The sequence below is a fragment of the Triturus cristatus genome, unplaced genomic scaffold (genome assembly GCF_964204655.1).
Source record: "Triturus cristatus unplaced genomic scaffold, aTriCri1.1 SCAFFOLD_1065, whole genome shotgun sequence".
Taxonomy (NCBI): domain Eukaryota; kingdom Metazoa; phylum Chordata; class Amphibia; order Caudata; family Salamandridae; genus Triturus; species Triturus cristatus.
Window position 1 is genome coordinate 10,001 of NW_028188186.1, and position 20,000 is coordinate 30,000.

The window sequence follows — 20,000 nt, forward strand, 5'->3', positions numbered from 1 at the left end:
TTTTGGTATTTTTTTTCTTTCGCTTTAGGTGAATGAGGGTGGTTTGTCTCGTTTCCTAGGCTAGCCCTGAAGACGAATGAGTAAAGCCAAGAGCTCCAAAGTCAGAAGTGCTAGGGCCTACGGCCATACCACCCTGAAAGCACCTGATCTCGTCTGATCTCAGAAGTTAAGCAGGGTCGGGCCTGGTTAGTACCTGGATGGGAGACCGCCTGGGAATACCAGGTGCTGTAGGCTTTTTGGTATTTTTTTTCTTTCGCTTTAGGTGAATGAGGGTGGTTTGTCTCGTTTCCTAGGCTAGCCCTGAAGACGAATGAGTAAAGCCAAGAGCTCCAAAGTCAGAAGTGCTAGGGCCTATGGCCATACCACCCTGAAAGCACCTGATCTCGTCTGATCTCAGAAGTTAAGCAGGGTCGGGCCTGGTTAGTACCTGGATGGGAGACCGCCTGGGAATACCAGGTGCTGTAGGCTTTTTGGTATTTTTTTTCTTTCGCTTTAGGTGAATGAGGGTGGTTTGTCTCGTTTCCTAGGCTAGCCCTGAAGACGAATGAGTAAAGCCAAGAGCTCCAAAGTCAGAAGTGCTAGGGCCTACGGCCATACCACCCTGAAAGCACCTGATCTCGTCTGATCTCAGAAGTTAAGCAGGGTCGTGCCTGGTTAGTACCTGGATGGGAGACCGCCTGGGAATACCAGGTGCTGTAGGCTTTTTGGTATTTTTTTTCTTTCGCTTTAGGTGAATGAGGGTGGTTTGTCTCGTTTCCTAGGCTAGCCCTGAAGACGAATGAGTAAAGCCAAGAGCTCCAAAGTCAGAAGTGCTAGGGCCTACGGCCATACCACCCTGAAAGCACCTGATCTCGTCTGATCTCAGAAGTTAAGCAGGGTCGGGCCTGGTTAGTACCTGGATGGGAGACCGCCTGGGAATACCAGGTGCTGTAGGCTTTTTGGTATTTTTTTTCTTTCGCTTTAGGTGAATGAGGGTGGTTTGTCTCGTTTCCTAGGCTAGCCCTGAAGACGAATGAGTAAAGCCAAGAGCTCCAAAGTCAGAAGTGCTAGGGCCTACGGCCATACCACCCTGAAAGCACCTGATCTCGTCTGATCTCAGAAGTTAAGCAGGGTCGGGCCTGGTTAGTACCTGGATGGGAGACCGCCTGGGAATACCAGGTGCTGTAGGCTTTTTGGTATTTTTTTTCTTTCGCTTTAGGTGAATGAGGGTGGTTTGTCTCGTTTCCTAGGCTAGCCCTGAAGACGAATGAGTAAAGCCAAGAGCTCCAAAGTCAGAAGTGCTAGGGCCTACGGCCATACCACCCTGAAAGCACCTGATCTCGTCTGATCTCAGAAGTTAAGCAGGGTCGGGCCTGGTTAGTACCTGGATGGGAGACCGCCTGGGAATACCAGGTGCTGTAGGCTTTTTGGTATTTTTTTTCTTTCGCTTTAGGTGAATGAGGGTGGTTTGTCTCGTTTCCTAGGCTAGCCCTGAAGACGAATGAGTAAAGCCAAGAGCTCCAAAGTCAGAAGTGCTAGGGCCTACGGCCATACCACCCTGAAAGCACCTGATCTCGTCTGATCTCAGAAGTTAAGCAGGGTCGGGCCTGGTTAGTACCTGGATGGGAGACCGCCTGGGAATACCAGGTGCTGTAGGCTTTTTGGTATTTTTTTTCTTTCGCTTTAGGTGAATGAGGGTGGTTTGTCTCGTTTCCTAGGCTAGCCCTGAAGACGAATGAGTAAAGCCAAGAGCTCCAAAGTCAGAAGTGCTAGGGCCTACGGCCATACCACCCTGAAAGCACCTGATCTCGTCTGATCTCAGAAGTTAAGCAGGGTCGGGCCTGGTTAGTACCTGGATGGGAGACCGCCTGGGAATACCAGGTGCTGTAGGCTTTTTGGTATTTTTTTTCTTTCGCTTTAGGTGAATGAGGGTGGTTTGTCTCGTTTCCTAGGCTAGCCCTGAAGACGAATGAGTAAAGCCAAGAGCTCCAAAGTCAGAAGTGCTAGGGCCTACGGCCATACCACCCTGAAAGCACCTGATCTCGTCTGATCTCAGAAGTTAAGCAGGGTCGGGCCTGGTTAGTACCTGGATGGGAGACCGCCTGGGAATACCAGGTGCTGTAGGCTTTTTGGTATTTTTTTTCTTTCGCTTTAGGTGAATGAGGGTGGTTTGTCTCGTTTCCTAGGCTAGCCCTGAAGACGAATGAGTAAAGCCAAGAGCTCCAAAGTCAGAAGTGCTAGGGCCTACGGCCATACCACCCTGAAAGCACCTGATCTCGTCTGATCTCAGAAGTTAAGCAGGGTCGGGCCTGGTTAGTACCTGGATGGGAGACCGCCTGGGAATTCCAGGTGCTGTAGGCTTTTTGGTATTTTTTTTCTTTCGCTTTAGGTGAATGAGGGTGGTTTGTCTCGTTTCCTAGGCTAGCCCTGAAGACGAATGAGTAAAGCCAAGAGCTCCAAAGTCAGAAGTGCTAGGGCCTACGGCCATACCACCCTGAAAGCACCTGATCTCGTCTGATCTCAGAAGTTAAGCAGGGTCGGGCCTGGTTAGTACCTGGATGGGAGACCGCCTGGGAATACCAGGTGCTGTAGGCTTTTTGGTATTTTTTTTCTTTCGCTTTAGGTGAATGAGGGTGGTTTGTCTCGTTTCCTAGGCTAGCCCTGAAGACGAATGAGTAAAGCCAAGAGCTCCAAAGTCAGAAGTGCTAGGGCCTACGGCCATACCACCCTGAAAGCACCTGATCTCGTCTGATCTCAGAAGTTAAGCAGGGTCGGGCCTGGTTAGTACCTGGATGGGAGACCGCCTGGGAATACCAGGTGCTGTAGGCTTTTTGGTATTTTTTTTCTTTCGCTTTAGGTGAATGAGGGTGGTTTGTCTCGTTTCCTAGGCTAGCCCTGAAGACGAATGAGTAAAGCCAAGAGCTCCAAAGTCAGAAGTGCTAGGGCCTACGGCCATACCACCCTGAAAGCACCTGATCTCGTCTGATCTCAGAAGTTAAGCAGGGTCGGGCCTGGTTAGTACCTGGATGGGAGACCGCCTGGGAATACCAGGTGCTGTAGGCTTTTTGGTATTTTTTTTCTTTCGCTTTAGGTGAATGAGGGTGGTTTGTCTCGTTTCCTAGGCTAGCCCTGAAGACGAATGAGTAAAGCCAAGAGCTCCAAAGTCAGAAGTGCTAGGGCCTACGGCCATACCACCCTGAAAGCACCTGATCTCGTCTGATCTCAGAAGTTAAGCAGGGTCGGGCCTGGTTAGTACCTGGATGGGAGACCGCCTGGGAATACCAGGTGCTGTAGGCTTTTTGGTATTTTTTTTCTTTCGCTTTAGGTGAATGAGGGTGGTTTGTCTCGTTTCCTAGGCTAGCCCTGAAGACGAATGAGTAAAGCCAAGAGCTCCAAAGTCAGAAGTGCTAGGGCCTACGGCCATACCACCCTGAAAGCACCTGATCTCGTCTGATCTCAGAAGTTAAGCAGGGTCGGGCCTGGTTAGTACCTGGATGGGAGACCGCCTGGGAATACCAGGTGCTGTAGGCTTTTTGGTATTTTTTTTCTTTCGCTTTAGGTGAATGAGGGTGGTTTGTCTCGTTTCCTAGGCTAGCCCTGAAGACGAATGAGTAAAGCCAAGAGCTCCAAAGTCAGAAGTGCTAGGGCCTACGGCCATACCACCCTGAAAGCACCTGATCTCGTCTGATCTCAGAAGTTAAGCAGGGTCGGGCCTGGTTAGTACCTGGATGGGAGACCGCCTGGGAATACCAGGTGCTGTAGGCTTTTTGGTATTTTTTTTCTTTCGCTTTAGGTGAATGAGGGTGGTTTGTCTCGTTTCCTAGGCTAGCCCTGAAGACGAATGAGTAAAGCCAAGAGCTCCAAAGTCAGAAGTGCTAGGGCCTACGGCCATACCACCCTGAAAGCACCTGATCTCGTCTGATCTCAGAAGTTAAGCAGGGTCGGGCCTGGTTAGTACCTGGATGGGAGACCGCCTGGGAATACCAGGTGCTGTAGGCTTTTTGGTATTTTTTTTCTTTCGCTTTAGGTGAATGAGGGTGGTTTGTCTCGTTTCCTAGGCTAGCCCTGAAGACGAATGAGTAAAGCCAAGAGCTCCAAAGTCAGAAGTGCTAGGGCCTACGGCCATACCACCCTGAAAGCACCTGATCTCGTCTGATCTCAGAAGTTAAGCAGGGTCGGGCCTGGTTAGTACCTGGATGGGAGACCGCCTGGGAATACCAGGTGCTGTAGGCTTTTTGGTATTTTTTTTCTTTCGCTTTAGGTGAATGAGGGTGGTTTGTCTCGTTTCCTAGGCTAGCCCTGAAGACGAATGAGTAAAGCCAAGAGCTCCAAAGTCAGAAGTGCTAGGGCCTACGGCCATACCACCCTGAAAGCACCTGATCTCGTCTGATCTCAGAAGTTAAGCAGGGTCGGGCCTGGTTAGTACCTGGATGGGAGACCGCCTGGGAATACCAGGTGCTGTAGGCTTTTTGGTATTTTTTTTCTTTCGCTTTAGGTGAATGAGGGTGGTTTGTCTCGTTTCCTAGGCTAGCCCTGAAGACGAATGAGTAAAGCCAAGAGCTCCAAAGTCAGAAGTGCTAGGGCCTACGGCCATACCACCCTGAAAGCACCTGATCTCGTCTGATCTCAGAAGTTAAGCAGGGTCGGGCCTGGTTAGTACCTGGATGGGAGACCGCCTGGGAATACCAGGTGCTGTAGGCTTTTTGGTATTTTTTTTCTTTCGCTTTAGGTGAATGAGGGTGGTTTGTCTCGTTTCCTAGGCTAGCCCTGAAGACGAATGAGTAAAGCCAAGAGCTCCAAAGTCAGAAGTGCTAGGGCCTACGGCCATACCACCCTGAAAGCACCTGATCTCGTCTGATCTCAGAAGTTAAGCAGGGTCGGGCCTGGTTAGTACCTGGATGGGAGACCGCCTGGGAATACCAGGTGCTGTAGGCTTTTTGGTATTTTTTTTCTTTCGCTTTAGGTGAATGAGGGTGGTTTGTCTCGTTTCCTAGGCTAGCCCTGAAGACGAATGAGTAAAGCCAAGAGCTCCAAAGTCAGAAGTGCTAGGGCCTACGGCCATACCACCCTGAAAGCACCTGATCTCGTCTGATCTCAGAAGTTAAGCAGGGTCGGGCCTGGTTAGTACCTGGATGGGAGACCGCCTGGGAATACCAGGTGCTGTAGGCTTTTTGGTATTTTTTTTCTTTCGCTTTAGGTGAATGAGGGTGGTTTGTCTCGTTTCCTAGGCTAGCCCTGAAGACGAATGAGTAAAGCCAAGAGCTCCAAAGTCAGAAGTGCTAGGGCCTACGGCCATACCACCCTGAAAGCACCTGATCTCGTCTGATCTCAGAAGTTAAGCAGGGTCGGGCCTGGTTAGTACCTGGATGGGAGACCGCCTGGGAATACCAGGTGCTGTAGGCTTTTTGGTATTTTTTTTCTTTCGCTTTAGGTGAATGAGGGTGGTTTGTCTCGTTTCCTAGGCTAGCCCTGAAGACGAATGAGTAAAGCCAAGAGCTCCAAAGTCAGAAGTGCTAGGGCCTACGGCCATACCACCCTGAAAGCACCTGATCTCGTCTGATCTCAGAAGTTAAGCAGGGTCGGGCCTGGTTAGTACCTGGATGGGAGACCGCCTGGGAATACCAGGTGCTGTAGGCTTTTTGGTATTTTTTTTCTTTCGCTTTAGGTGAATGAGGGTGGTTTGTCTCGTTTCCTAGGCTAGCCCTGAAGACGAATGAGTAAAGCCAAGAGCTCCAAAGTCAGAAGTGCTAGGGCCTACGGCCATACCACCCTGAAAGCACCTGATCTCGTCTGATCTCAGAAGTTAAGCAGGGTCGGGCCTGGTTAGTACCTGGATGGGAGACCGCCTGGGAATACCAGGTGCTGTAGGCTTTTTGGTATTTTTTTTCTTTCGCTTTAGGTGAATGAGGGTGGTTTGTCTCGTTTCCTAGGCTAGCCCTGAAGACGAATGAGTAAAGCCAAGAGCTCCAAAGTCAGAAGTGCTAGGGCCTACGGCCATACCACCCTGAAAGCACCTGATCTCGTCTGATCTCAGAAGTTAAGCAGGGTCGGGCCTGGTTAGTACCTGGATGGGAGACCGCCTGGGAATACCAGGTGCTGTAGGCTTTTTGGTATTTTTTTTCTTTCGCTTTAGGTGAATGAGGGTGGTTTGTCTCGTTTCCTAGGCTAGCCCTGAAGACGAATGAGTAAAGCCAAGAGCTCCAAAGTCAGAAGTGCTAGGGCCTACGGCCATACCACCCTGAAAGCACCTGATCTCGTCTGATCTCAGAAGTTAAGCAGGGTCGGGCCTGGTTAGTACCTGGATGGGAGACCGCCTGGGAATACCAGGTGCTGTAGGCTTTTTGGTATTTTTTTTCTTTCGCTTTAGGTGAATGAGGGTGGTTTGTCTCGTTTCCTAGGCTAGCCCTGAAGACGAATGAGTAAAGCCAAGAGCTCCAAAGTCAGAAGTGCTAGGGCCTACGGCCATACCACCCTGAAAGCACCTGATCTCGTCTGATCTCAGAAGTTAAGCAGGGTCGGGCCTGGTTAGTACCTGGATGGGAGACCGCCTGGGAATACCAGGTGCTGTAGGCTTTTTGGTATTTTTTTTCTTTCGCTTTAGGTGAATGAGGGTGGTTTGTCTCGTTTCCTAGGCTAGCCCTGAAGACGAATGAGTAAAGCCAAGAGCTCCAAAGTCAGAAGTGCTAGGGCCTACGGCCATACCACCCTGAAAGCACCTGATCTCGTCTGATCTCAGAAGTTAAGCAGGGTCGGGCCTGGTTAGTACCTGGATGGGAGACCGCCTGGGAATACCAGGTGCTGTAGGCTTTTTGGTATTTTTTTTCTTTCGCTTTAGGTGAATGAGGGTGGTTTGTCTCGTTTCCTAGGCTAGCCCTGAAGACGAATGAGTAAAGCCAAGAGCTCCAAAGTCAGAAGTGCTAGGGCCTACGGCCATACCACCCTGAAAGCACCTGATCTCGTCTGATCTCAGAAGTTAAGCAGGGTCGGGCCTGGTTAGTACCTGGATGGGAGACCGCCTGGGAATACCAGGTGCTGTAGGCTTTTTGGTATTTTTTTTCTTTCGCTTTAGGTGAATGAGGGTGGTTTGTCTCGTTTCCTAGGCTAGCCCTGAAGACGAATGAGTAAAGCCAAGAGCTCCAAAGTCAGAAGTGCTAGGGCCTACGGCCATACCACCCTGAAAGCACCTGATCTCGTCTGATCTCAGAAGTTAAGCAGGGTCGGGCCTGGTTAGTACCTGGATGGGAGACCGCCTGGGAATACCAGGTGCTGTAGGCTTTTTGGTATTTTTTTTCTTTCGCTTTAGGTGAATGAGGGTGGTTTGTCTCGTTTCCTAGGCTAGCCCTGAAGACGAATGAGTAAAGCCAAGAGCTCCAAAGTCAGAAGTGCTAGGGCCTACGGCCATACCACCCTGAAAGCACCTGATCTCGTCTGATCTCAGAAGTTAAGCAGGGTCGGGCCTGGTTAGTACCTGGATGGGAGACCGCCTGGGAATACCAGGTGCTGTAGGCTTTTTGGTATTTTTTTTCTTTCGCTTTAGGTGAATGAGGGTGGTTTGTCTCGTTTCCTAGGCTAGCCCTGAAGACGAATGAGTAAAGCCAAGAGCTCCAAAGTCAGAAGTGCTAGGGCCTACGGCCATACCACCCTGAAAGCACCTGATCTCGTCTGATCTCAGAAGTTAAGCAGGGTCGGGCCTGGTTAGTACCTGGATGGGAGACCGCCTGGGAATACCAGGTGCTGTAGGCTTTTTGGTATTTTTTTTCTTTCGCTTTAGGTGAATGAGGGTGGTTTGTCTCGTTTCCTAGGCTAGCCCTGAAGACGAATGAGTAAAGCCAAGAGCTCCAAAGTCAGAAGTGCTAGGGCCTACGGCCATACCACCCTGAAAGCACCTGATCTCGTCTGATCTCAGAAGTTAAGCAGGGTCGGGCCTGGTTAGTACCTGGATGGGAGACCGCCTGGGAATACCAGGTGCTGTAGGCTTTTTGGTATTTTTTTTCTTTCGCTTTAGGTGAATGAGGGTGGTTTGTCTCGTTTCCTAGGCTAGCCCTGAAGACGAATGAGTAAAGCCAAGAGCTCCAAAGTCAGAAGTGCTAGGGCCTACGGCCATACCACCCTGAAAGCACCTGATCTCGTCTGATCTCAGAAGTTAAGCAGGGTCGGGCCTGGTTAGTACCTGGATGGGAGACCGCCTGGGAATACCAGGTGCTGTAGGCTTTTTGGTATTTTTTTTCTTTCGCTTTAGGTGAATGAGGGTGGTTTGTCTCGTTTCCTAGGCTAGCCCTGAAGACGAATGAGTAAAGCCAAGAGCTCCAAAGTCAGAAGTGCTAGGGCCTACGGCCATACCACCCTGAAAGCACCTGATCTCGTCTGATCTCAGAAGTTAAGCAGGGTCGGGCCTGGTTAGTACCTGGATGGGAGACCGCCTGGGAATACCAGGTGCTGTAGGCTTTTTGGTATTTTTTTTCTTTCGCTTTAGGTGAATGAGGGTGGTTTGTCTCGTTTCCTAGGCTAGCCCTGAAGACGAATGAGTAAAGCCAAGAGCTCCAAAGTCAGAAGTGCTAGGGCCTACGGCCATACCACCCTGAAAGCACCTGATCTCGTCTGATCTCAGAAGTTAAGCAGGGTCGGGCCTGGTTAGTACCTGGATGGGAGACCGCCTGGGAATACCAGGTGCTGTAGGCTTTTTGGTATTTTTTTTCTTTCGCTTTAGGTGAATGAGGGTGGTTTGTCTCGTTTCCTAGGCTAGCCCTGAAGACGAATGAGTAAAGCCAAGAGCTCCAAAGTCAGAAGTGCTAGGGCCTACGGCCATACCACCCTGAAAGCACCTGATCTCGTCTGATCTCAGAAGTTAAGCAGGGTCGGGCCTGGTTAGTACCTGGATGGGAGACCGCCTGGGAATACCAGGTGCTGTAGGCTTTTTGGTATTTTTTTTCTTTCGCTTTAGGTGAATGAGGGTGGTTTGTCTCGTTTCCTAGGCTAGCCCTGAAGACGAATGAGTAAAGCCAAGAGCTCCAAAGTCAGAAGTGCTAGGGCCTACGGCCATACCACCCTGAAAGCACCTGATCTCGTCTGATCTCAGAAGTTAAGCAGGGTCGGGCCTGGTTAGTACCTGGATGGGAGACCGCCTGGGAATACCAGGTGCTGTAGGCTTTTTGGTATTTTTTTTCTTTCGCTTTAGGTGAATGAGGGTGGTTTGTCTCGTTTCCTAGGCTAGCCCTGAAGACGAATGAGTAAAGCCAAGAGCTCCAAAGTCAGAAGTGCTAGGGCCTACGGCCATACCACCCTGAAAGCACCTGATCTCGTCTGATCTCAGAAGTTAAGCAGGGTCGGGCCTGGTTAGTACCTGGATGGGAGACCGCCTGGGAATACCAGGTGCTGTAGGCTTTTTGGTATTTTTTTTCTTTCGCTTTAGGTGAATGAGGGTGGTTTGTCTCGTTTCCTAGGCTAGCCCTGAAGACGAATGAGTAAAGCCAAGAGCTCCAAAGTCAGAAGTGCTAGGGCCTACGGCCATACCACCCTGAAAGCACCTGATCTCGTCTGATCTCAGAAGTTAAGCAGGGTCGGGCCTGGTTAGTACCTGGATGGGAGACCGCCTGGGAATACCAGGTGCTGTAGGCTTTTTGGTATTTTTTTTCTTTCGCTTTAGGTGAATGAGGGTGGTTTGTCTCGTTTCCTAGGCTAGCCCTGAAGACGAATGAGTAAAGCCAAGAGCTCCAAAGTCAGAAGTGCTAGGGCCTACGGCCATACCACCCTGAAAGCACCTGATCTCGTCTGATCTCAGAAGTTAAGCAGGGTCGGGCCTGGTTAGTACCTGGATGGGAGACCGCCTGGGAATACCAGGTGCTGTAGGCTTTTTGGTATTTTTTTTCTTTCGCTTTAGGTGAATGAGGGTGGTTTGTCTCGTTTCCTAGGCTAGCCCTGAAGACGAATGAGTAAAGCCAAGAGCTCCAAAGTCAGAAGTGCTAGGGCCTACGGCCATACCACCCTGAAAGCACCTGATCTCGTCTGATCTCAGAAGTTAAGCAGGGTCGGGCCTGGTTAGTACCTGGATGGGAGACCGCCTGGGAATACCAGGTGCTGTAGGCTTTTTGGTATTTTTTTTCTTTCGCTTTAGGTGAATGAGGGTGGTTTGTCTCGTTTCCTAGGCTAGCCCTGAAGACGAATGAGTAAAGCCAAGAGCTCCAAAGTCAGAAGTGCTAGGGCCTACGGCCATACCACCCTGAAAGCACCTGATCTCGTCTGATCTCAGAAGTTAAGCAGGGTCGGGCCTGGTTAGTACCTGGATGGGAGACCGCCTGGGAATACCAGGTGCTGTAGGCTTTTTGGTATTTTTTTTCTTTCGCTTTAGGTGAATGAGGGTGGTTTGTCTCGTTTCCTAGGCTAGCCCTGAAGACGAATGAGTAAAGCCAAGAGCTCCAAAGTCAGAAGTGCTAGGGCCTACGGCCATACCACCCTGAAAGCACCTGATCTCGTCTGATCTCAGAAGTTAAGCAGGGTCGGGCCTGGTTAGTACCTGGATGGGAGACCGCCTGGGAATACCAGGTGCTGTAGGCTTTTTGGTATTTTTTTTCTTTCGCTTTAGGTGAATGAGGGTGGTTTGTCTCGTTTCCTAGGCTAGCCCTGAAGACGAATGAGTAAAGCCAAGAGCTCCAAAGTCAGAAGTGCTAGGGCCTACGGCCATACCACCCTGAAAGCACCTGATCTCGTCTGATCTCAGAAGTTAAGCAGGGTCGGGCCTGGTTAGTACCTGGATGGGAGACCGCCTGGGAATACCAGGTGCTGTAGGCTTTTTGGTATTTTTTTTCTTTCGCTTTAGGTGAATGAGGGTGGTTTGTCTCGTTTCCTAGGCTAGCCCTGAAGACGAATGAGTAAAGCCAAGAGCTCCAAAGTCAGAAGTGCTAGGGCCTACGGCCATACCACCCTGAAAGCACCTGATCTCGTCTGATCTCAGAAGTTAAGCAGGGTCGGGCCTGGTTAGTACCTGGATGGGAGACCGCCTGGGAATACCAGGTGCTGTAGGCTTTTTGGTATTTTTTTTCTTTCGCTTTAGGTGAATGAGGGTGGTTTGTCTCGTTTCCTAGGCTAGCCCTGAAGACGAATGAGTAAAGCCAAGAGCTCCAAAGTCAGAAGTGCTAGGGCCTACGGCCATACCACCCTGAAAGCACCTGATCTCGTCTGATCTCAGAAGTTAAGCAGGGTCGGGCCTGGTTAGTACCTGGATGGGAGACCGCCTGGGAATACCAGGTGCTGTAGGCTTTTTGGTATTTTTTTTCTTTCGCTTTAGGTGAATGAGGGTGGTTTGTCTCGTTTCCTAGGCTAGCCCTGAAGACGAATGAGTAAAGCCAAGAGCTCCAAAGTCAGAAGTGCTAGGGCCTACGGCCATACCACCCTGAAAGCACCTGATCTCGTCTGATCTCAGAAGTTAAGCAGGGTCGGGCCTGGTTAGTACCTGGATGGGAGACCGCCTGGGAATACCAGGTGCTGTAGGCTTTTTGGTATTTTTTTTCTTTCGCTTTAGGTGAATGAGGGTGGTTTGTCTCGTTTCCTAGGCTAGCCCTGAAGACGAATGAGTAAAGCCAAGAGCTCCAAAGTCAGAAGTGCTAGGGCCTACGGCCATACCACCCTGAAAGCACCTGATCTCGTCTGATCTCAGAAGTTAAGCAGGGTCGGGCCTGGTTAGTACCTGGATGGGAGACCGCCTGGGAATACCAGGTGCTGTAGGCTTTTTGGTATTTTTTTTCTTTCGCTTTAGGTGAATGAGGGTGGTTTGTCTCGTTTCCTAGGCTAGCCCTGAAGACGAATGAGTAAAGCCAAGAGCTCCAAAGTCAGAAGTGCTAGGGCCTACGGCCATACCACCCTGAAAGCACCTGATCTCGTCTGATCTCAGAAGTTAAGCAGGGTCGGGCCTGGTTAGTACCTGGATGGGAGACCGCCTGGGAATACCAGGTGCTGTAGGCTTTTTGGTATTTTTTTTCTTTCGCTTTAGGTGAATGAGGGTGGTTTGTCTCGTTTCCTAGGCTAGCCCTGAAGACGAATGAGTAAAGCCAAGAGCTCCAAAGTCAGAAGTGCTAGGGCCTACGGCCATACCACCCTGAAAGCACCTGATCTCGTCTGATCTCAGAAGTTAAGCAGGGTCGGGCCTGGTTAGTACCTGGATGGGAGACCGCCTGGGAATACCAGGTGCTGTAGGCTTTTTGGTATTTTTTTTCTTTCGCTTTAGGTGAATGAGGGTGGTTTGTCTCGTTTCCTAGGCTAGCCCTGAAGACGAATGAGTAAAGCCAAGAGCTCCAAAGTCAGAAGTGCTAGGGCCTACGGCCATACCACCCTGAAAGCACCTGATCTCGTCTGATCTCAGAAGTTAAGCAGGGTCGGGCCTGGTTAGTACCTGGATGGGAGACCGCCTGGGAATACCAGGTGCTGTAGGCTTTTTGGTATTTTTTTTCTTTCGCTTTAGGTGAATGAGGGTGGTTTGTCTCGTTTCCTAGGCTAGCCCTGAAGACGAATGAGTAAAGCCAAGAGCTCCAAAGTCAGAAGTGCTAGGGCCTACGGCCATACCACCCTGAAAGCACCTGATCTCGTCTGATCTCAGAAGTTAAGCAGGGTCGGGCCTGGTTAGTACCTGGATGGGAGACCGCCTGGGAATACCAGGTGCTGTAGGCTTTTTGGTATTTTTTTTCTTTCGCTTTAGGTGAATGAGGGTGGTTTGTCTCGTTTCCTAGGCTAGCCCTGAAGACGAATGAGTAAAGCCAAGAGCTCCAAAGTCAGAAGTGCTAGGGCCTACGGCCATACCACCCTGAAAGCACCTGATCTCGTCTGATCTCAGAAGTTAAGCAGGGTCGGGCCTGGTTAGTACCTGGATGGGAGACCGCCTGGGAATACCAGGTGCTGTAGGCTTTTTGGTATTTTTTTTCTTTCGCTTTAGGTGAATGAGGGTGGTTTGTCTCGTTTCCTAGGCTAGCCCTGAAGACGAATGAGTAAAGCCAAGAGCTCCAAAGTCAGAAGTGCTAGGGCCTACGGCCATACCACCCTGAAAGCACCTGATCTCGTCTGATCTCAGAAGTTAAGCAGGGTCGGGCCTGGTTAGTACCTGGATGGGAGACCGCCTGGGAATACCAGGTGCTGTAGGCTTTTTGGTATTTTTTTTCTTTCGCTTTAGGTGAATGAGGGTGGTTTGTCTCGTTTCCTAGGCTAGCCCTGAAGACGAATGAGTAAAGCCAAGAGCTCCAAAGTCAGAAGTGCTAGGGCCTACGGCCATACCACCCTGAAAGCACCTGATCTCGTCTGATCTCAGAAGTTAAGCAGGGTCGGGCCTGGTTAGTACCTGGATGGGAGACCGCCTGGGAATACCAGGTGCTGTAGGCTTTTTGGTATTTTTTTTCTTTCGCTTTAGGTGAATGAGGGTGGTTTGTCTCGTTTCCTAGGCTAGCCCTGAAGACGAATGAGTAAAGCCAAGAGCTCCAAAGTCAGAAGTGCTAGGGCCTACGGCCATACCACCCTGAAAGCACCTGATCTCGTCTGATCTCAGAAGTTAAGCAGGGTCGGGCCTGGTTAGTACCTGGATGGGAGACCGCCTGGGAATACCAGGTGCTGTAGGCTTTTTGGTATTTTTTTTCTTTCGCTTTAGGTGAATGAGGGTGGTTTGTCTCGTTTCCTAGGCTAGCCCTGAAGACGAATGAGTAAAGCCAAGAGCTCCAAAGTCAGAAGTGCTAGGGCCTACGGCCATACCACCCTGAAAGCACCTGATCTCGTCTGATCTCAGAAGTTAAGCAGGGTCGGGCCTGGTTAGTACCTGGATGGGAGACCGCCTGGGAATACCAGGTGCTGTAGGCTTTTTGGTATTTTTTTTCTTTCGCTTTAGGTGAATGAGGGTGGTTTGTCTCGTTTCCTAGGCTAGCCCTGAAGACGAATGAGTAAAGCCAAGAGCTCCAAAGTCAGAAGTGCTAGGGCCTACGGCCATACCACCCTGAAAGCACCTGATCTCGTCTGATCTCAGAAGTTAAGCAGGGTCGGGCCTGGTTAGTACCTGGATGGGAGACCGCCTGGGAATACCAGGTGCTGTAGGCTTTTTGGTATTTTTTTTCTTTCGCTTTAGGTGAATGAGGGTGGTTTGTCTCGTTTCCTAGGCTAGCCCTGAAGACGAATGAGTAAAGCCAAGAGCTCCAAAGTCAGAAGTGCTAGGGCCTACGGCCATACCACCCTGAAAGCACCTGATCTCGTCTGATCTCAGAAGTTAAGCAGGGTCGGGCCTGGTTAGTACCTGGATGGGAGACCGCCTGGGAATACCAGGTGCTGTAGGCTTTTTGGTATTTTTTTTCTTTCGCTTTAGGTGAATGAGGGTGGTTTGTCTCGTTTCCTAGGCTAGCCCTGAAGACGAATGAGTAAAGCCAAGAGCTCCAAAGTCAGAAGTGCTAGGGCCTACGGCCATACCACCCTGAAAGCACCTGATCTCGTCTGATCTCAGAAGTTAAGCAGGGTCGGGCCTGGTTAGTACCTGGATGGGAGACCGCCTGGGAATACCAGGTGCTGTAGGCTTTTTGGTATTTTTTTTCTTTCGCTTTAGGTGAATGAGGGTGGTTTGTCTCGTTTCCTAGGCTAGCCCTGAAGACGAATGAGTAAAGCCAAGAGCTCCAAAGTCAGAAGTGCTAGGGCCTACGGCCATACCACCCTGAAAGCACCTGATCTCGTCTGATCTCAGAAGTTAAGCAGGGTCGGGCCTGGTTAGTACCTGGATGGGAGACCGCCTGGGAATACCAGGTGCTGTAGGCTTTTTGGTATTTTTTTTCTTTCGCTTTAGGTGAATGAGGGTGGTTTGTCTCGTTTCCTAGGCTAGCCCTGAAGACGAATGAGTAAAGCCAAGAGCTCCAAAGTCAGAAGTGCTAGGGCCTACGGCCATACCACCCTGAAAGCACCTGATCTCGTCTGATCTCAGAAGTTAAGCAGGGTCGGGCCTGGTTAGTACCTGGATGGGAGACCGCCTGGGAATACCAGGTGCTGTAGGCTTTTTGGTATTTTTTTTCTTTCGCTTTAGGTGAATGAGGGTGGTTTGTCTCGTTTCCTAGGCTAGCCCTGAAGACGAATGAGTAAAGCCAAGAGCTCCAAAGTCAGAAGTGCTAGGGCCTACGGCCATACCACCCTGAAAGCACCTGATCTCGTCTGATCTCAGAAGTTAAGCAGGGTCGGGCCTGGTTAGTACCTGGATGGGAGACCGCCTGGGAATACCAGGTGCTGTAGGCTTTTTGGTATTTTTTTTCTTTCGCTTTAGGTGAATGAGGGTGGTTTGTCTCGTTTCCTAGGCTAGCCCTGAAGACGAATGAGTAAAGCCAAGAGCTCCAAAGTCAGAAGTGCTAGGGCCTACGGCCATACCACCCTGAAAGCACCTGATCTCGTCTGATCTCAGAAGTTAAGCAGGGTCGGGCCTGGTTAGTACCTGGATGGGAGACCGCCTGGGAATACCAGGTGCTGTAGGCTTTTTGGTATTTTTTTTCTTTCGCTTTAGGTGAATGAGGGTGGTTTGTCTCGTTTCCTAGGCTAGCCCTGAAGACGAATGAGTAAAGCCAAGAGCTCCAAAGTCAGAAGTGCTAGGGCCTACGGCCATACCACCCTGAAAGCACCTGATCTCGTCTGATCTCAGAAGTTAAGCAGGGTCGGGCCTGGTTAGTACCTGGATGGGAGACCGCCTGGGAATACCAGGTGCTGTAGGCTTTTTGGTATTTTTTTTCTTTCGCTTTAGGTGAATGAGGGTGGTTTGTCTCGTTTCCTAGGCTAGCCCTGAAGACGAATGAGTAAAGCCAAGAGCTCCAAAGTCAGAAGTGCTAGGGCCTACGGCCATACCACCCTGAAAGCACCTGATCTCGTCTGATCTCAGAAGTTAAGCAGGGTCGGGCCTGGTTAGTACCTGGATGGGAGACCGCCTGGGAATACCAGGTGCTGTAGGCTTTTTGGTATTTTTTTTCTTTCGCTTTAGGTGAATGAGGGTGGTTTGTCTCGTTTCCTAGGCTAGCCCTGAAGACGAATGAGTAAAGCCAAGAGCTCCAAAGTCAGAAGTGCTAGGGCCTACGGCCATACCACCCTGAAAGCACCTGATCTCGTCTGATCTCAGAAGTTAAGCAGGGTCGGGCCTGGTTAGTACCTGGATGGGAGACCGCCTGGGAATACCAGGTGCTGTAGGCTTTTTGGTATTTTTTTTCTTTCGCTTTAGGTGAATGAGGGTGGTTTGTCTCGTTTCCTAGGCTAGCCCTGAAGACGAATGAGTAAAGCCAAGAGCTCCAAAGTCAGAAGTGCTAGGGCCTACGGCCATACCACCCTGAAAGCACCTGATCTCGTCTGATCTCAGAAGTTAAGCAGGGTCGGGCCTGGTTAGTACCTGGATGGGAGACCGCCTGGGAATACCAGGTGCTGTAGGCTTTTTGGTATTTTTTTTCTTTCGCTTTAGGTGAATGAGGGTGGTTTGTCTCGTTTCCTAGGCTAGCCCTGAAGACGAATGAGTAAAGCCAAGAGCTCCAAAGTCAGAAGTGCTAGGGCCTACGGCCATACCACCCTGAAAGCACCTGATCTCGTCTGATCTCAGAAGTTAAGCAGGGTCGGGCCTGGTTAGTACCTGGATGGGAGACCGCCTGGGAATACCAGGTGCTGTAGGCTTTTTGGTATTTTTTTTCTTTCGCTTTAGGTGAATGAGGGTGGTTTGTCTCGTTTCCTAGGCTAGCCCTGAAGACGAATGAGTAAAGCCAAGAGCTCCAAAGTCAGAAGTGCTAGGGCCTACGGCCATACCACCCTGAAAGCACCTGATCTCGTCTGATCTCAGAAGTTAAGCAGGGTCGGGCCTGGTTAGTACCTGGATGGGAGACCGCCTGGGAATACCAGGTGCTGTAGGCTTTTTGGTATTTTTTTTCTTTCGCTTTAGGTGAATGAGGGTGGTTTGTCTCGTTTCCTAGGCTAGCCCTGAAGACGAATGAGTAAAGCCAAGAGCTCCAAAGTCAGAAGTGCTAGGGCCTACGGCCATACCACCCTGAAAGCACCTGATCTCGTCTGATCTCAGAAGTTAAGCAGGGTCGGGCCTGGTTAGTACCTGGATGGGAGACCGCCTGGGAATACCAGGTGCTGTAGGCTTTTTGGTATTTTTTTTCTTTCGCTTTAGGTGAATGAGGGTGGTTTGTCTCGTTTCCTAGGCTAGCCCTGAAGACGAATGAGTAAAGCCAAGAGCTCCAAAGTCAGAAGTGCTAGGGCCTACGGCCATACCACCCTGAAAGCACCTGATCTCGTCTGATCTCAGAAGTTAAGCAGGGTCGGGCCTGGTTAGTACCTGGATGGGAGACCGCCTGGGAATACCAGGTGCTGTAGGCTTTTTGGTATTTTTTTTCTTTCGCTTTAGGTGAATGAGGGTGGTTTGTCTCGTTTCCTAGGCTAGCCCTGAAGACGAATGAGTAAAGCCAAGAGCTCCAAAGTCAGAAGTGCTAGGGCCTACGGCCATACCACCCTGAAAGCACCTGATCTCGTCTGATCTCAGAAGTTAAGCAGGGTCGGGCCTGGTTAGTACCTGGATGGGAGACCGCCTGGGAATACCAGGTGCTGTAGGCTTTTTGGTATTTTTTTTCTTTCGCTTTAGGTGAATGAGGGTGGTTTGTCTCGTTTCCTAGGCTAGCCCTGAAGACGAATGAGTAAAGCCAAGAGCTCCAAAGTCAGAAGTGCTAGGGCCTACGGCCATACCACCCTGAAAGCACCTGATCTCGTCTGATCTCAGAAGTTAAGCAGGGTCGGGCCTGGTTAGTACCTGGATGGGAGACCGCCTGGGAATACCAGGTGCTGTAGGCTTTTTGGTATTTTTTTTCTTTCGCTTTAGGTGAATGAGGGTGGTTTGTCTCGTTTCCTAGGCTAGCCCTGAAGACGAATGAGTAAAGCCAAGAGCTCCAAAGTCAGAAGTGCTAGGGCCTACGGCCATACCACCCTGAAAGCACCTGATCTCGTCTGATCTCAGAAGTTAAGCAGGGTCGGGCCTGGTTAGTACCTGGATGGGAGACCGCCTGGGAATACCAGGTGCTGTAGGCTTTTTGGTATTTTTTTTCTTTCGCTTTAGGTGAATGAGGGTGGTTTGTCTCGTTTCCTAGGCTAGCCCTGAAGACGAATGAGTAAAGCCAAGAGCTCCAAAGTCAGAAGTGCTAGGGCCTACGGCCATACCACCCTGAAAGCACCTGATCTCGTCTGATCTCAGAAGTTAAGCAGGGTCGGGCCTGGTTAGTACCTGGATGGGAGACCGCCTGGGAATACCAGGTGCTGTAGGCTTTTTGGTATTTTTTTTCTTTCGCTTTAGGTGAATGAGGGTGGTTTGTCTCGTTTCCTAGGCTAGCCCTGAAGACGAATGAGTAAAGCCAAGAGCTCCAAAGTCAGAAGTGCTAGGGCCTACGGCCATACCACCCTGAAAGCACCTGATCTCGTCTGATCTCAGAAGTTAAGCAGGGTCGGGCCTGGTTAGTACCTGGATGGGAGACCGCCTGGGAATACCAGGTGCTGTAGGCTTTTTGGTATTTTTTTTCTTTCGCTTTAGGTGAATGAGGGTGGTTTGTCTCGTTTCCTAGGCTAGCCCTGAAGACGAATGAGTAAAGCCAAGAGCTCCAAAGTCAGAAGTGCTAGGGCCTACGGCCATACCACCCTGAAAGCACCTGATCTCGTCTGATCTCAGAAGTTAAGCAGGGTCGGGCCTGGTTAGTACCTGGATGGGAGACCGCCTGGGAATACCAGGTGCTGTAGGCTTTTTGGTATTTTTTTTCTTTCGCTTTAGGTGAATGAGGGTGGTTTGTCTCGTTTCCTAGGCTAGCCCTGAAGACGAATGAGTAAAGCCAAGAGCTCCAAAGTCAGAAGTGCTAGGGCCTACGGCCATACCACCCTGAAAGCACCTGATCTCGTCTGATCTCAGAAGTTAAGCAGGGTCGGGCCTGGTTAGTACCTGGATGGGAGACCGCCTGGGAATACCAGGTGCTGTAGGCTTTTTGGTATTTTTTTTCTTTCGCTTTAGGTGAATGAGGGTGGTTTGTCTCGTTTCCTAGGCTAGCCCTGAAGACGAATGAGTAAAGCCAAGAGCTCCAAAGTCAGAAGTGCTAGGGCCTACGGCCATACCACCCTGAAAGCACCTGATCTCGTCTGATCTCAGAAGTTAAGCAGGGTCGGTCCTGGTTAGTACCTGGATGGGAGACCGCCTGGGAATACCAGGTGCTGTAGGCTTTTTGGTATTTTTTTTCTTTCGCTTTAGGTGAATGAGGGTGGTTTGTCTCGTTTCCTAGGCTAGCCCTGAAGACGAATGAGTAAAGCCAAGAGCTCCAAAGTCAGAAGTGCTAGGGCCTACGGCCATACCACCCTGAAAGCACCTGATCTCGTCTGATCTCAGAAGTTAAGCAGGGTCGGGCCTGGTTAGTACCTGGATGGGAGACCGCCTGGGAATACCAGGTGCTGTAGGCTTTTTGGTATTTTTTTTCTTTCGCTTTAGGTGAATGAGGGTGGTTTGTCTCGTTTCCTAGGCTAGATACTCAGCGTGCCGGGAATGAGTAAAGCCAAGAGCTCCAAAGTCCAGAAGTGCTAGGGCCTACGGCCATAAGGGAGGGATACCAGGTGCTGTAGGCTTTTTGGTATTTTTTTCTTTCGCTTTAGGTGAATGAGGGTGGTTTTGTCTCGTTTCCTAGGCTAGCTTTTTGGTATTTTTTTTCTTTCGCTTTAGGTGAATGAGGGTGGTTTGTCTCGTTTCCTAGGCTAGCCCTGAAGACGAATGAGTAAAGCCAAGAGCTCAAAGTCAGAAGTGCTAGGGGCCTACGGCCATACCACCCTGAAAGCACCTGATTCTCGTCTGATCTCAGGAAGGTTAAGCAGGGTCGGGCTGGTTAGTACCTGGATGGGAGACCGCCTGGGAATTCCAGGTGCTGTGGGCTTTTTGGTATTTTTTTTCTTTCGCTTTAGGTGAATGAGGGTGGTTTGTCTCGTTCCTAGGCTAGCCCTGAAGACGAATGAGTAAAGCCAAGAGCTCCAAAGTCAGAAGTGCTAGG

At 50.3% G+C, this 20,000-nt stretch overlaps 83 non-coding genes and 1 pseudogene across 83 annotated transcripts; all 84 read left to right on the forward strand.

Annotated features, from left to right (window-relative positions):
* The first annotated feature begins 115 nt into the window (after positions 1-115).
* LOC146769298 (5S ribosomal RNA) lies at positions 116-234 on the forward strand. The gene has a single exon (XR_014976328.1). It is a non-coding gene; the product is annotated as a 5S ribosomal RNA (ribosomal RNA).
* A 115-nt stretch (positions 235-349) lies between these two features.
* LOC146769299 (5S ribosomal RNA) lies at positions 350-468 on the forward strand. The gene has a single exon (XR_014976297.1). It is a non-coding gene; the product is annotated as a 5S ribosomal RNA (ribosomal RNA).
* Positions 469-583: 115 nt separating this feature from the next.
* LOC146769300 (5S ribosomal RNA) lies at positions 584-702 on the forward strand. Its single transcript, XR_014976311.1, has one exon. It is a non-coding gene; the product is annotated as a 5S ribosomal RNA (ribosomal RNA).
* A 115-nt stretch (positions 703-817) lies between these two features.
* LOC146769301 (5S ribosomal RNA) lies at positions 818-936 on the forward strand. Its single transcript, XR_014976329.1, has one exon. It is a non-coding gene; the product is annotated as a 5S ribosomal RNA (ribosomal RNA).
* Positions 937-1,051: 115 nt separating this feature from the next.
* LOC146769302 (5S ribosomal RNA) lies at positions 1,052-1,170 on the forward strand. Its single transcript, XR_014976330.1, has one exon. It is a non-coding gene; the product is annotated as a 5S ribosomal RNA (ribosomal RNA).
* Positions 1,171-1,285: 115 nt separating this feature from the next.
* LOC146769303 (5S ribosomal RNA) lies at positions 1,286-1,404 on the forward strand. The gene has a single exon (XR_014976331.1). It is a non-coding gene; the product is annotated as a 5S ribosomal RNA (ribosomal RNA).
* A 115-nt stretch (positions 1,405-1,519) lies between these two features.
* On the forward strand, positions 1,520-1,638 carry LOC146769304 (5S ribosomal RNA). Its single transcript, XR_014976332.1, has one exon. It is a non-coding gene; the product is annotated as a 5S ribosomal RNA (ribosomal RNA).
* Positions 1,639-1,753: 115 nt separating this feature from the next.
* Positions 1,754-1,872, forward strand: LOC146769305 (5S ribosomal RNA). Its single transcript, XR_014976334.1, has one exon. It is a non-coding gene; the product is annotated as a 5S ribosomal RNA (ribosomal RNA).
* A 115-nt stretch (positions 1,873-1,987) lies between these two features.
* LOC146769306 (5S ribosomal RNA) lies at positions 1,988-2,106 on the forward strand. Its single transcript, XR_014976335.1, has one exon. It is a non-coding gene; the product is annotated as a 5S ribosomal RNA (ribosomal RNA).
* A 115-nt stretch (positions 2,107-2,221) lies between these two features.
* Positions 2,222-2,340, forward strand: LOC146769307 (5S ribosomal RNA). Its single transcript, XR_014976295.1, has one exon. It is a non-coding gene; the product is annotated as a 5S ribosomal RNA (ribosomal RNA).
* Positions 2,341-2,455: 115 nt separating this feature from the next.
* LOC146769308 (5S ribosomal RNA) lies at positions 2,456-2,574 on the forward strand. Its single transcript, XR_014976336.1, has one exon. It is a non-coding gene; the product is annotated as a 5S ribosomal RNA (ribosomal RNA).
* Positions 2,575-2,689: 115 nt separating this feature from the next.
* LOC146769309 (5S ribosomal RNA) lies at positions 2,690-2,808 on the forward strand. Its single transcript, XR_014976337.1, has one exon. It is a non-coding gene; the product is annotated as a 5S ribosomal RNA (ribosomal RNA).
* Positions 2,809-2,923: 115 nt separating this feature from the next.
* Positions 2,924-3,042, forward strand: LOC146769310 (5S ribosomal RNA). The gene has a single exon (XR_014976338.1). It is a non-coding gene; the product is annotated as a 5S ribosomal RNA (ribosomal RNA).
* A 115-nt stretch (positions 3,043-3,157) lies between these two features.
* On the forward strand, positions 3,158-3,276 carry LOC146769311 (5S ribosomal RNA). The gene has a single exon (XR_014976339.1). It is a non-coding gene; the product is annotated as a 5S ribosomal RNA (ribosomal RNA).
* A 115-nt stretch (positions 3,277-3,391) lies between these two features.
* LOC146769312 (5S ribosomal RNA) lies at positions 3,392-3,510 on the forward strand. Its single transcript, XR_014976340.1, has one exon. It is a non-coding gene; the product is annotated as a 5S ribosomal RNA (ribosomal RNA).
* A 115-nt stretch (positions 3,511-3,625) lies between these two features.
* On the forward strand, positions 3,626-3,744 carry LOC146769313 (5S ribosomal RNA). The gene has a single exon (XR_014976341.1). It is a non-coding gene; the product is annotated as a 5S ribosomal RNA (ribosomal RNA).
* A 115-nt stretch (positions 3,745-3,859) lies between these two features.
* LOC146769314 (5S ribosomal RNA) lies at positions 3,860-3,978 on the forward strand. Its single transcript, XR_014976342.1, has one exon. It is a non-coding gene; the product is annotated as a 5S ribosomal RNA (ribosomal RNA).
* Positions 3,979-4,093: 115 nt separating this feature from the next.
* Positions 4,094-4,212, forward strand: LOC146769315 (5S ribosomal RNA). Its single transcript, XR_014976343.1, has one exon. It is a non-coding gene; the product is annotated as a 5S ribosomal RNA (ribosomal RNA).
* A 115-nt stretch (positions 4,213-4,327) lies between these two features.
* LOC146769316 (5S ribosomal RNA) lies at positions 4,328-4,446 on the forward strand. Its single transcript, XR_014976345.1, has one exon. It is a non-coding gene; the product is annotated as a 5S ribosomal RNA (ribosomal RNA).
* A 115-nt stretch (positions 4,447-4,561) lies between these two features.
* On the forward strand, positions 4,562-4,680 carry LOC146769317 (5S ribosomal RNA). Its single transcript, XR_014976346.1, has one exon. It is a non-coding gene; the product is annotated as a 5S ribosomal RNA (ribosomal RNA).
* Positions 4,681-4,795: 115 nt separating this feature from the next.
* LOC146769318 (5S ribosomal RNA) lies at positions 4,796-4,914 on the forward strand. Its single transcript, XR_014976347.1, has one exon. It is a non-coding gene; the product is annotated as a 5S ribosomal RNA (ribosomal RNA).
* Positions 4,915-5,029: 115 nt separating this feature from the next.
* LOC146769319 (5S ribosomal RNA) lies at positions 5,030-5,148 on the forward strand. The gene has a single exon (XR_014976348.1). It is a non-coding gene; the product is annotated as a 5S ribosomal RNA (ribosomal RNA).
* Positions 5,149-5,263: 115 nt separating this feature from the next.
* On the forward strand, positions 5,264-5,382 carry LOC146769320 (5S ribosomal RNA). The gene has a single exon (XR_014976349.1). It is a non-coding gene; the product is annotated as a 5S ribosomal RNA (ribosomal RNA).
* A 115-nt stretch (positions 5,383-5,497) lies between these two features.
* LOC146769321 (5S ribosomal RNA) lies at positions 5,498-5,616 on the forward strand. Its single transcript, XR_014976160.1, has one exon. It is a non-coding gene; the product is annotated as a 5S ribosomal RNA (ribosomal RNA).
* Positions 5,617-5,731: 115 nt separating this feature from the next.
* LOC146769322 (5S ribosomal RNA) lies at positions 5,732-5,850 on the forward strand. The gene has a single exon (XR_014976161.1). It is a non-coding gene; the product is annotated as a 5S ribosomal RNA (ribosomal RNA).
* Positions 5,851-5,965: 115 nt separating this feature from the next.
* Positions 5,966-6,084, forward strand: LOC146769323 (5S ribosomal RNA). Its single transcript, XR_014976162.1, has one exon. It is a non-coding gene; the product is annotated as a 5S ribosomal RNA (ribosomal RNA).
* Positions 6,085-6,199: 115 nt separating this feature from the next.
* Positions 6,200-6,318, forward strand: LOC146769324 (5S ribosomal RNA). Its single transcript, XR_014976163.1, has one exon. It is a non-coding gene; the product is annotated as a 5S ribosomal RNA (ribosomal RNA).
* Positions 6,319-6,433: 115 nt separating this feature from the next.
* LOC146769325 (5S ribosomal RNA) lies at positions 6,434-6,552 on the forward strand. The gene has a single exon (XR_014976164.1). It is a non-coding gene; the product is annotated as a 5S ribosomal RNA (ribosomal RNA).
* A 115-nt stretch (positions 6,553-6,667) lies between these two features.
* On the forward strand, positions 6,668-6,786 carry LOC146769326 (5S ribosomal RNA). The gene has a single exon (XR_014976166.1). It is a non-coding gene; the product is annotated as a 5S ribosomal RNA (ribosomal RNA).
* Positions 6,787-6,901: 115 nt separating this feature from the next.
* On the forward strand, positions 6,902-7,020 carry LOC146769327 (5S ribosomal RNA). The gene has a single exon (XR_014976167.1). It is a non-coding gene; the product is annotated as a 5S ribosomal RNA (ribosomal RNA).
* Positions 7,021-7,135: 115 nt separating this feature from the next.
* LOC146769328 (5S ribosomal RNA) lies at positions 7,136-7,254 on the forward strand. Its single transcript, XR_014976168.1, has one exon. It is a non-coding gene; the product is annotated as a 5S ribosomal RNA (ribosomal RNA).
* Positions 7,255-7,369: 115 nt separating this feature from the next.
* LOC146769329 (5S ribosomal RNA) lies at positions 7,370-7,488 on the forward strand. Its single transcript, XR_014976169.1, has one exon. It is a non-coding gene; the product is annotated as a 5S ribosomal RNA (ribosomal RNA).
* A 115-nt stretch (positions 7,489-7,603) lies between these two features.
* On the forward strand, positions 7,604-7,722 carry LOC146769330 (5S ribosomal RNA). The gene has a single exon (XR_014976170.1). It is a non-coding gene; the product is annotated as a 5S ribosomal RNA (ribosomal RNA).
* A 115-nt stretch (positions 7,723-7,837) lies between these two features.
* On the forward strand, positions 7,838-7,956 carry LOC146769331 (5S ribosomal RNA). Its single transcript, XR_014976171.1, has one exon. It is a non-coding gene; the product is annotated as a 5S ribosomal RNA (ribosomal RNA).
* Positions 7,957-8,071: 115 nt separating this feature from the next.
* LOC146769332 (5S ribosomal RNA) lies at positions 8,072-8,190 on the forward strand. The gene has a single exon (XR_014976172.1). It is a non-coding gene; the product is annotated as a 5S ribosomal RNA (ribosomal RNA).
* A 115-nt stretch (positions 8,191-8,305) lies between these two features.
* LOC146769333 (5S ribosomal RNA) lies at positions 8,306-8,424 on the forward strand. Its single transcript, XR_014976173.1, has one exon. It is a non-coding gene; the product is annotated as a 5S ribosomal RNA (ribosomal RNA).
* A 115-nt stretch (positions 8,425-8,539) lies between these two features.
* On the forward strand, positions 8,540-8,658 carry LOC146769334 (5S ribosomal RNA). The gene has a single exon (XR_014976174.1). It is a non-coding gene; the product is annotated as a 5S ribosomal RNA (ribosomal RNA).
* Positions 8,659-8,773: 115 nt separating this feature from the next.
* LOC146769335 (5S ribosomal RNA) lies at positions 8,774-8,892 on the forward strand. Its single transcript, XR_014976175.1, has one exon. It is a non-coding gene; the product is annotated as a 5S ribosomal RNA (ribosomal RNA).
* Positions 8,893-9,007: 115 nt separating this feature from the next.
* On the forward strand, positions 9,008-9,126 carry LOC146769336 (5S ribosomal RNA). Its single transcript, XR_014976177.1, has one exon. It is a non-coding gene; the product is annotated as a 5S ribosomal RNA (ribosomal RNA).
* Positions 9,127-9,241: 115 nt separating this feature from the next.
* LOC146769337 (5S ribosomal RNA) lies at positions 9,242-9,360 on the forward strand. Its single transcript, XR_014976178.1, has one exon. It is a non-coding gene; the product is annotated as a 5S ribosomal RNA (ribosomal RNA).
* Positions 9,361-9,475: 115 nt separating this feature from the next.
* LOC146769338 (5S ribosomal RNA) lies at positions 9,476-9,594 on the forward strand. The gene has a single exon (XR_014976179.1). It is a non-coding gene; the product is annotated as a 5S ribosomal RNA (ribosomal RNA).
* A 115-nt stretch (positions 9,595-9,709) lies between these two features.
* Positions 9,710-9,828, forward strand: LOC146769339 (5S ribosomal RNA). The gene has a single exon (XR_014976180.1). It is a non-coding gene; the product is annotated as a 5S ribosomal RNA (ribosomal RNA).
* A 115-nt stretch (positions 9,829-9,943) lies between these two features.
* LOC146769340 (5S ribosomal RNA) lies at positions 9,944-10,062 on the forward strand. The gene has a single exon (XR_014976181.1). It is a non-coding gene; the product is annotated as a 5S ribosomal RNA (ribosomal RNA).
* Positions 10,063-10,177: 115 nt separating this feature from the next.
* Positions 10,178-10,296, forward strand: LOC146769341 (5S ribosomal RNA). The gene has a single exon (XR_014976182.1). It is a non-coding gene; the product is annotated as a 5S ribosomal RNA (ribosomal RNA).
* A 115-nt stretch (positions 10,297-10,411) lies between these two features.
* On the forward strand, positions 10,412-10,530 carry LOC146769342 (5S ribosomal RNA). Its single transcript, XR_014976183.1, has one exon. It is a non-coding gene; the product is annotated as a 5S ribosomal RNA (ribosomal RNA).
* A 115-nt stretch (positions 10,531-10,645) lies between these two features.
* On the forward strand, positions 10,646-10,764 carry LOC146769343 (5S ribosomal RNA). The gene has a single exon (XR_014976184.1). It is a non-coding gene; the product is annotated as a 5S ribosomal RNA (ribosomal RNA).
* Positions 10,765-10,879: 115 nt separating this feature from the next.
* On the forward strand, positions 10,880-10,998 carry LOC146769344 (5S ribosomal RNA). The gene has a single exon (XR_014976185.1). It is a non-coding gene; the product is annotated as a 5S ribosomal RNA (ribosomal RNA).
* A 115-nt stretch (positions 10,999-11,113) lies between these two features.
* Positions 11,114-11,232, forward strand: LOC146769345 (5S ribosomal RNA). Its single transcript, XR_014976186.1, has one exon. It is a non-coding gene; the product is annotated as a 5S ribosomal RNA (ribosomal RNA).
* Positions 11,233-11,347: 115 nt separating this feature from the next.
* On the forward strand, positions 11,348-11,466 carry LOC146769346 (5S ribosomal RNA). The gene has a single exon (XR_014976188.1). It is a non-coding gene; the product is annotated as a 5S ribosomal RNA (ribosomal RNA).
* A 115-nt stretch (positions 11,467-11,581) lies between these two features.
* Positions 11,582-11,700, forward strand: LOC146769347 (5S ribosomal RNA). Its single transcript, XR_014976189.1, has one exon. It is a non-coding gene; the product is annotated as a 5S ribosomal RNA (ribosomal RNA).
* Positions 11,701-11,815: 115 nt separating this feature from the next.
* LOC146769348 (5S ribosomal RNA) lies at positions 11,816-11,934 on the forward strand. The gene has a single exon (XR_014976190.1). It is a non-coding gene; the product is annotated as a 5S ribosomal RNA (ribosomal RNA).
* Positions 11,935-12,049: 115 nt separating this feature from the next.
* On the forward strand, positions 12,050-12,168 carry LOC146769349 (5S ribosomal RNA). The gene has a single exon (XR_014976191.1). It is a non-coding gene; the product is annotated as a 5S ribosomal RNA (ribosomal RNA).
* A 115-nt stretch (positions 12,169-12,283) lies between these two features.
* LOC146769350 (5S ribosomal RNA) lies at positions 12,284-12,402 on the forward strand. The gene has a single exon (XR_014976192.1). It is a non-coding gene; the product is annotated as a 5S ribosomal RNA (ribosomal RNA).
* A 115-nt stretch (positions 12,403-12,517) lies between these two features.
* Positions 12,518-12,636, forward strand: LOC146769351 (5S ribosomal RNA). Its single transcript, XR_014976193.1, has one exon. It is a non-coding gene; the product is annotated as a 5S ribosomal RNA (ribosomal RNA).
* A 115-nt stretch (positions 12,637-12,751) lies between these two features.
* LOC146769352 (5S ribosomal RNA) lies at positions 12,752-12,870 on the forward strand. Its single transcript, XR_014976194.1, has one exon. It is a non-coding gene; the product is annotated as a 5S ribosomal RNA (ribosomal RNA).
* A 115-nt stretch (positions 12,871-12,985) lies between these two features.
* On the forward strand, positions 12,986-13,104 carry LOC146769353 (5S ribosomal RNA). The gene has a single exon (XR_014976195.1). It is a non-coding gene; the product is annotated as a 5S ribosomal RNA (ribosomal RNA).
* A 115-nt stretch (positions 13,105-13,219) lies between these two features.
* LOC146769354 (5S ribosomal RNA) lies at positions 13,220-13,338 on the forward strand. The gene has a single exon (XR_014976196.1). It is a non-coding gene; the product is annotated as a 5S ribosomal RNA (ribosomal RNA).
* Positions 13,339-13,453: 115 nt separating this feature from the next.
* LOC146769355 (5S ribosomal RNA) lies at positions 13,454-13,572 on the forward strand. Its single transcript, XR_014976197.1, has one exon. It is a non-coding gene; the product is annotated as a 5S ribosomal RNA (ribosomal RNA).
* A 115-nt stretch (positions 13,573-13,687) lies between these two features.
* On the forward strand, positions 13,688-13,806 carry LOC146769356 (5S ribosomal RNA). Its single transcript, XR_014976199.1, has one exon. It is a non-coding gene; the product is annotated as a 5S ribosomal RNA (ribosomal RNA).
* Positions 13,807-13,921: 115 nt separating this feature from the next.
* LOC146769357 (5S ribosomal RNA) lies at positions 13,922-14,040 on the forward strand. The gene has a single exon (XR_014976200.1). It is a non-coding gene; the product is annotated as a 5S ribosomal RNA (ribosomal RNA).
* A 115-nt stretch (positions 14,041-14,155) lies between these two features.
* Positions 14,156-14,274, forward strand: LOC146769358 (5S ribosomal RNA). The gene has a single exon (XR_014976201.1). It is a non-coding gene; the product is annotated as a 5S ribosomal RNA (ribosomal RNA).
* A 115-nt stretch (positions 14,275-14,389) lies between these two features.
* On the forward strand, positions 14,390-14,508 carry LOC146769359 (5S ribosomal RNA). Its single transcript, XR_014976202.1, has one exon. It is a non-coding gene; the product is annotated as a 5S ribosomal RNA (ribosomal RNA).
* A 115-nt stretch (positions 14,509-14,623) lies between these two features.
* Positions 14,624-14,742, forward strand: LOC146769360 (5S ribosomal RNA). The gene has a single exon (XR_014976203.1). It is a non-coding gene; the product is annotated as a 5S ribosomal RNA (ribosomal RNA).
* Positions 14,743-14,857: 115 nt separating this feature from the next.
* Positions 14,858-14,976, forward strand: LOC146769361 (5S ribosomal RNA). The gene has a single exon (XR_014976204.1). It is a non-coding gene; the product is annotated as a 5S ribosomal RNA (ribosomal RNA).
* Positions 14,977-15,091: 115 nt separating this feature from the next.
* Positions 15,092-15,210, forward strand: LOC146769362 (5S ribosomal RNA). Its single transcript, XR_014976205.1, has one exon. It is a non-coding gene; the product is annotated as a 5S ribosomal RNA (ribosomal RNA).
* A 115-nt stretch (positions 15,211-15,325) lies between these two features.
* On the forward strand, positions 15,326-15,444 carry LOC146769363 (5S ribosomal RNA). The gene has a single exon (XR_014976206.1). It is a non-coding gene; the product is annotated as a 5S ribosomal RNA (ribosomal RNA).
* Positions 15,445-15,559: 115 nt separating this feature from the next.
* Positions 15,560-15,678, forward strand: LOC146769364 (5S ribosomal RNA). Its single transcript, XR_014976207.1, has one exon. It is a non-coding gene; the product is annotated as a 5S ribosomal RNA (ribosomal RNA).
* Positions 15,679-15,793: 115 nt separating this feature from the next.
* Positions 15,794-15,912, forward strand: LOC146769365 (5S ribosomal RNA). The gene has a single exon (XR_014976208.1). It is a non-coding gene; the product is annotated as a 5S ribosomal RNA (ribosomal RNA).
* Positions 15,913-16,027: 115 nt separating this feature from the next.
* Positions 16,028-16,146, forward strand: LOC146769366 (5S ribosomal RNA). Its single transcript, XR_014976210.1, has one exon. It is a non-coding gene; the product is annotated as a 5S ribosomal RNA (ribosomal RNA).
* Positions 16,147-16,261: 115 nt separating this feature from the next.
* Positions 16,262-16,380, forward strand: LOC146769367 (5S ribosomal RNA). The gene has a single exon (XR_014976211.1). It is a non-coding gene; the product is annotated as a 5S ribosomal RNA (ribosomal RNA).
* A 115-nt stretch (positions 16,381-16,495) lies between these two features.
* LOC146769368 (5S ribosomal RNA) lies at positions 16,496-16,614 on the forward strand. The gene has a single exon (XR_014976212.1). It is a non-coding gene; the product is annotated as a 5S ribosomal RNA (ribosomal RNA).
* A 115-nt stretch (positions 16,615-16,729) lies between these two features.
* On the forward strand, positions 16,730-16,848 carry LOC146769369 (5S ribosomal RNA). Its single transcript, XR_014976213.1, has one exon. It is a non-coding gene; the product is annotated as a 5S ribosomal RNA (ribosomal RNA).
* A 115-nt stretch (positions 16,849-16,963) lies between these two features.
* On the forward strand, positions 16,964-17,082 carry LOC146769370 (5S ribosomal RNA). The gene has a single exon (XR_014976214.1). It is a non-coding gene; the product is annotated as a 5S ribosomal RNA (ribosomal RNA).
* Positions 17,083-17,197: 115 nt separating this feature from the next.
* Positions 17,198-17,316, forward strand: LOC146769371 (5S ribosomal RNA). Its single transcript, XR_014976215.1, has one exon. It is a non-coding gene; the product is annotated as a 5S ribosomal RNA (ribosomal RNA).
* A 115-nt stretch (positions 17,317-17,431) lies between these two features.
* On the forward strand, positions 17,432-17,550 carry LOC146769372 (5S ribosomal RNA). The gene has a single exon (XR_014976216.1). It is a non-coding gene; the product is annotated as a 5S ribosomal RNA (ribosomal RNA).
* A 115-nt stretch (positions 17,551-17,665) lies between these two features.
* Positions 17,666-17,784, forward strand: LOC146769373 (5S ribosomal RNA). Its single transcript, XR_014976217.1, has one exon. It is a non-coding gene; the product is annotated as a 5S ribosomal RNA (ribosomal RNA).
* Positions 17,785-17,899: 115 nt separating this feature from the next.
* Positions 17,900-18,018, forward strand: LOC146769374 (5S ribosomal RNA). Its single transcript, XR_014976218.1, has one exon. It is a non-coding gene; the product is annotated as a 5S ribosomal RNA (ribosomal RNA).
* Positions 18,019-18,133: 115 nt separating this feature from the next.
* Positions 18,134-18,252, forward strand: LOC146769375 (5S ribosomal RNA). Its single transcript, XR_014976219.1, has one exon. It is a non-coding gene; the product is annotated as a 5S ribosomal RNA (ribosomal RNA).
* Positions 18,253-18,367: 115 nt separating this feature from the next.
* LOC146769376 (5S ribosomal RNA) lies at positions 18,368-18,486 on the forward strand. Its single transcript, XR_014976221.1, has one exon. It is a non-coding gene; the product is annotated as a 5S ribosomal RNA (ribosomal RNA).
* Positions 18,487-18,601: 115 nt separating this feature from the next.
* LOC146769377 (5S ribosomal RNA) lies at positions 18,602-18,720 on the forward strand. Its single transcript, XR_014976222.1, has one exon. It is a non-coding gene; the product is annotated as a 5S ribosomal RNA (ribosomal RNA).
* Positions 18,721-18,835: 115 nt separating this feature from the next.
* LOC146769378 (5S ribosomal RNA) lies at positions 18,836-18,954 on the forward strand. Its single transcript, XR_014976223.1, has one exon. It is a non-coding gene; the product is annotated as a 5S ribosomal RNA (ribosomal RNA).
* A 115-nt stretch (positions 18,955-19,069) lies between these two features.
* On the forward strand, positions 19,070-19,188 carry LOC146769379 (5S ribosomal RNA). The gene has a single exon (XR_014976306.1). It is a non-coding gene; the product is annotated as a 5S ribosomal RNA (ribosomal RNA).
* A 115-nt stretch (positions 19,189-19,303) lies between these two features.
* LOC146769380 (5S ribosomal RNA) lies at positions 19,304-19,422 on the forward strand. Its single transcript, XR_014976224.1, has one exon. It is a non-coding gene; the product is annotated as a 5S ribosomal RNA (ribosomal RNA).
* A 343-nt stretch (positions 19,423-19,765) lies between these two features.
* On the forward strand, positions 19,766-19,886 carry LOC146769381 (5S ribosomal RNA; annotated as a pseudogene).
* Positions 19,887-20,000: the final 114 nt, after the last annotated feature.